This window comes from Astatotilapia calliptera, chromosome 11, assembly GCF_964374335.1.
Source record: "Astatotilapia calliptera chromosome 11, fAstCal68.1, whole genome shotgun sequence".
NCBI lineage: Eukaryota > Metazoa > Chordata > Actinopteri > Cichliformes > Cichlidae > Astatotilapia > Astatotilapia calliptera.
In genome coordinates, this window is record NC_137432.1 from 18,999,216 (window position 1) to 19,005,287 (window position 6,072).

The 6,072-nt window shown below is 40.6% G+C and overlaps 1 long non-coding RNA gene across 1 annotated transcript; it reads left to right on the top strand.

Annotated features, from left to right (window-relative positions):
• Positions 1–2,076: 2,076 nt before the first annotated feature.
• LOC113032092 (uncharacterized) lies at positions 2,077–2,825 on the top strand. The gene is made up of 3 exons (XR_013912363.1): positions 2,077–2,312; positions 2,446–2,515; positions 2,591–2,825. It is a non-coding gene; the product is annotated as an uncharacterized LOC113032092 (long non-coding RNA).
• Positions 2,826–6,072: the final 3,247 nt, after the last annotated feature.

A 6,072-nucleotide genomic window follows, 5' to 3' on the forward strand; every position in this document is an offset into this window, starting at 1 on the left:
GAAGGCAACATCAATTTTAATGTTTCGCTCAAACCGCACTGATCACAACAAACTGTTACAATGCAGGGTAACATACCACGGAGGAAAGCACCAAGAAACATCCAAGACCCTTAAAGTAAAATGTAAGTGTGCATTTCTAAATATGTGTTGATGATAAAAGACAAATTCCTCAAGCATTTTAAAAACTAAAATTTGTGCAGTACTTTTTGATGTTTCATTTAGCAGCTTCTGCATCTAGCTTCAGTCAGAGTCACAGGATTCGCAGTCATCATGACTCATATAGATTCCAACCACAGTCAGCAATAAGATATCTGGTATTTTCACTGGATGGACATGTGACAGAAAGAAGAGCAAATTCTGTCTGTGTCTCCGTTTATCAGTTATGACTTTATAATCATTAAATTGACTCATTTTTTTTTTTAAGTCGTAATTTTATTCTTTTTTTCTTTAGCGTTTCTTAGTCAATGGTGATGTTAGTTTAGCAGTCTGTCTGGTCTCCATTGACCGAAATATATCAAATATTAGATGGACTACTTGGATATTTTGTTAGTTCATGGTAGGGTTGGGCGATATGTAAAAATTTTCCAACCGACAATCGTCAGTCCAATAATCGACAATGGGCGAGTCACCCATTTTTGATGGGTGGAGCCATGTAATCATGCACGGACTGATTTGCGCGTTTACAACATAAAAGAAGTTCAAGCATGGACAAACTAATTTCCCAAAAAATTTAGAGCGTTAAAGCGGTCATCACGATTAACGAGGTTAAAATTTTTAATGCACTAAACCCATCTGGATGGGTTAATTGTTATTCGCTTTTATCATGATGATGGCACGTTAACGCTTACAGCACAAAGAAATATATAAAGGCTTTAAACCACATGAAGGGGGTAAACCTAAGGATGTAACCAAAGTGGTGTGCCACTTGTGCAGACATATAGTGTGAGCAAAGTACTTAAACACGACTAACCTGCATGAGCATGTACGTGTCCACCATCCGGCTGAGTATACTTGGCTGTCACCAGCTTCTGCAGCTCCATCAACAAGCATTTCGGCGCACTCTGAGGAGGGTGCATTTGCTCACTGTTAAAACAGCGCTGTTTCTTTCTGTTGACTGCTTCTATTAGCTCCATCATTCTTAGCAAACTTACTCATTGGCAAATAAATAAATAAATTGCCTATCGCTGATGGGCTCAGCCTATCGTCGATATATTTGTCCAATCAGAACCTTGCTGACTTTGGCAACTGCTTGAAAATTTACTCTAGTACTACCATTATGTCAAAATGCTTAATGAAACTCAGCTTTTACCTCACTGTGTAAAATGATACAAAATGCTGCAGAGTAAGGGTTAAATGTTTCTATGCAGATGCTCCAGTGAATGTGAAGGTCGAGTACCAGTCAGATGTGAATGAGGGAGAGACTGCACACCTGAAGTGCTCCAGTGATGCAAACCCTGTCAGCAGCTATGAGTGGCACAGTGAAACTGGTGTTCTGCTGAATAAGGGGCAAACCTACACAATGTCAAATGTCTCCAGACACTCAGAGCCCGTGTACTGCACTGCTGTTAATGAAGAAGGACGAGTCAAGTCAAGCACCCTGAAGCTCAATGTGTTATGTAAGTAAATAATAGAACAAATATAACAACAAAAGATGAATGCATGGATATATGTTTCTAATTACATTTGCTGTTCTTACAGATGGCCCTGACATTGAGACTTACTCTAAGTGCTCCTCATATAACGGCATAGTAAAGTGTGATTGCATTGTACAGTCCAGGCCCCCCAGCATGGTCCATTTTGTTCTTGGTGACAGAGTCCTGCCAAGCACCACAGTAGAGACAAATGGCTCTGTTACTACTGGGACTCTGCAGACAGACTTTAGGTCCTTTAGGTTTGTTCACTGTCTGGCAAACAACACGCTGGGAAATGCTAACCTCACACTCTCTTTACCTGTTAATGGTAAGTAAAAATGTCAAAAATAGAACATAAATTCTTTTTATTCAACATTTCCATGACAAAAAACACAGTATGATTTTCTTTCTTCAGACAACATGCAATATATCTTTATTGCCTCTGGAACAGGTGTCATTTTGCTCATTATTTTGATAGCTACTGCTGTCGGAGTTAAAAAATGGTGAGTCATTAAACAAATTATTGTAATATCATTAAAGGTAATGCCAAAAAACTCAAACAAAAACACCCAAACATATTTCTGCTAGCACGCGGAGATCAGGAGAGACACCACCATCTGACCTGAGCACAATGAAGTCAGAGAGACCTGTAGAGATCCCTCATTATGCCCCAGCAAGGAGGTATACATTCTTCACCTTAATTAGCAAACAAACAAAACTTTTGATTAAATGTAACCTAAGAAGGAGTGACTGAACTTCATTTTCATGTAGATAAGAAAAAAATCTTGTATGCTTTTCTTTATTGTTTCTGCAGGAAAGAGAACTATGAGGATGCCCATTGCAATGACATTTACACCAATTTTCATGTATATGGCAACGTAGGGGTGAGTTAGGTTTTCTTCATTTGTTATGTGCCTGCATCAAACAATGGAATGAATTAAACTTATTTTTCTATGCAGACCGACTTGGATGAATCAGTATACGCCAATGTGTAACATCTGTGAAAGACCAGCTGCAGTCCATGCTTGTGTCTTCAGATGGAAGTCAAGGAAAATGTTAAAAAAAATCCTTATGCTATTTTCATCTTATATCACATATGTTATTCCAGTTGTTCATTAAGTGTTTTATCATCAGTCTCCCCGCAAAGGGAAGAGAGTATGTAGTCGATTCTGTCTATTTGTCTGTCTGTCTCATTTCCACTCTCTTTTTAAATAGGGAGTGTTTAGTGGTTGTGAAATTAAAGCAATTTGTCTTTCTGGGATTGTGTACCAACTTCAACACAGAATGCAGAAAAGCACACTGTAGTGTATGAGTGTGATTGGTATTCTTGGTGTCTAATATCTTTAGGCATCAACTAAATACAGGAAACCCTGTATTGACTATAACTTGAGCAGAGCGTTCTCACTCCCGAGGTGTAACATGTCGACGTTTTGTCACGTCCCGCGGCGTTCCTGAGGAACGCGAAAGGAGACCTTCGGCGTTCTTATGGTACGCGGCGGGTTATGGCTGGAATCCAGTGCAATGACGCTCCCGCGGGAGTAGACGTTCCAGCCCTGTATTCCAGCCCTAAACCTAACCTTATCCCTAGCCCTGACCATAACCTTATTCCTGACCTTAACCAGGACTTTAATGATGTTAAATAGCGTGTTTCTAAGCGATTTGAAGAAAAAGAGTGAACATGTGTAGGTTCAGTCCAGACGGTTCTCATATTTCCTCTTTTTCCGAGGTCGTCATTTAGGAACGTGGTGGGTAGCCGAAAACGTAATATGGTGACGATTTGTCACCTAGCGTAAAATGTTACGCTTTGGGAGTGAGAACGGGTTGAACTTGAGGTACAGTCATTCTGCTTAAAAAAATAAAACAACAAAAAAACAAACAAACAGAAAAAGTATTTAAAATGTGTTTAAAATGTTACATCTTTTTTAAATCAAACTCATAATTTACAGCGGTTCGAAAACATCTTTGCTCCCTTCCCGATTTCCTATTTTTTGTGAGTTTTCCACACTTAGATGTTTCAGATCAAACAAATGTAAATATTAAACAAAGGTAACATATGTGCTAGCAGCACAGATGGAGCACTTGGCGAGACACAGGAGGCAGCTGACCACAGGCAGTTTTTGTGACACGAAAGAGTCCACCCAGACCGATTCTATGAGTTTTGTACAGGTGACTCGTGTCATTCAGAGCAGAGACTTGCAATGATTCAGCCAAGGTGATTAGAAGAATGCTGGGCTCTTTTGCTAATGATTGATCAAGGAACCTTTGTTCAGCTCCAGAGCAATCAGGGCATGACAAAAGTGAGTGTGAGTGTTAAAGGTGAGTTCGACCAGGCACCTAGGTTGTGGTAGGGAAGCTTCATTTATTTTGCCCGCTAGTATCTCTACAATTACTGGTAAGCAAAATCTTCTGGCCACAAGGGACAGGTGGTAATGACGTGCCCCTTTCTGCCACCATAAATACTCACTGACCATCAGCCACCTTCTCCTTACTGAGGGTCAGAGGCAAGCCCACCAAGCTGCATGGGCTGCGCTTCGGCATTTGTAGGCTCGCTTCTCCCTGGGCTGTGCTCCTCCAAGTCAGGTCCTCCAAACTCCCGAGGAGAACCCGCTAACTAGTTGCTGGAACAGGACAGGAATCTGCTGGGTCCATTAATGACTGGATTTCTTCATCAGTTTTGCTGACTGGTGGAAAAACAGGACCCAAAACCATGACTTCCACAACAGGGACCGTGAGTTTATTTACAGTGTAAAACCAAAGTGAAAACAGTCCAGCAAAACGTGATTCCCTCCATAATGATCGTGCCGGCTTCTTTCACACGTGCTCTCCACAGTCCCCTCAGAAATATTTACAAAAACTAAGAGTTCTCTCCAAAATTCCACAGTTTTCATGGGCACACAAGGAGACAGAAGTTAGTTTTCTTTACCAAGACAAGACATGATAAGATCACCTTTTGCTAAAGCAAAGGTTTCATTAACTATTGTCAATCAATGTTCCAACAACAACTGAAGATCAGCCACTTTGTTAAATAGTGCCCAGGGATGAGTTCATCAGCTGCAGGTGAGTGTGATTATCAGTAGGTTCAAGGAAACAGAAACAGAAATGGCAGGTCAAGCCAGCAAGAACAGAGGGGCCATGACAACTGCTCAAGTTTAATTTGTGAATCTGCGAATTCAGTCAAAACTAAGGGCAGTGGAGATCTGTGTACAGCGAGAAAAGAGAATTTCATGAATCTCATGTTAATCTGATCAAATTAACAACATTTTTCATTGATAAAACTTTTAAAGTTCTCCAATTTGACTGGAACACAACATGAAGGTTAAGGTACTGTCATGATCCTTCATAAGACACAACAAAAACTATAACTGCACATTTTCATTCTCATTGAGTTCTATAGATATTGCATATTGTTGCTTTCAGTGTTAGGAGAGATAGTACATTCTCCTGTAACATCAACCTAATATTGCTTGATTGATTCCTCTTGACAAAACAATATCACATAAATGATTAACAAAACTATCAATTTCTTGATGCATGCTCAATCATCCAGGAAAGTAAATCTCCAAAAGTTGATTCTGTTCATCTGGGTGTAACATTTTCAGTGGGAGAAACGTTTCATCACTCATCCAAGTGACTCCCCGATTTATACATCGGGCAAACCAAACAGCCTCTGGCAAAGCGGATGGCACAACACAGAAGAGCTACCTCGTCAGGCCAGGACTCTGGAATCTATTCACACCTACAGGCCAGTGGACACTCTTTCAATGATGAGGATGTACACATCCTGGGCAGGGAGGAAAGCTGGTTTGAGCGCGGAGTCAAGGTGGCCACTTATGTGAAAAGAGAAAGACCATCTTTGAATCAAGGAGGGGGCCTAAGGGTCCATTTTTTATTTACCGAAAAAAAGACGATTTATTCATAACACACGTGAAAAGACCCAGGAAAACAGAGTTAATGATAAAAATAAGGTTTTGTATTGTTGATTGTCATTTATGCTTAGAAATATTTAACCATATATGCTTAGAGGTGTATAATTAATTGTGTAGTGATAGGATGTGTGATCTTTAGCAGGCTACAAAGGCTTGGTGTGCATTCCATCCTGGGAGCATGGGAAGAGGTCGTACCTGGTTTTATTGTTTTATGGTAGGATAAACGTAGCTATATCTGTTTTAGTCTAAGTGACTTTTGTTTAGATGAACTGCTGGACTTCCAGACGAGCAGGTTTAGGGAAGTCTTTATGGGGTCACACTCTGACCCCCCCACCCCCCCCCACCCCCCACCCCCCACCCCCACACACACACACACACACACACACACACACACAGTATTCTCATACACATGTATACCTATGTAAGATGTTATATGTTAATGACCCTATGCATATTCATGTAACCACAATAAAAGGAGTGCTATGGGGAATCTGGCTGAAAGTCTGACGGAGGTC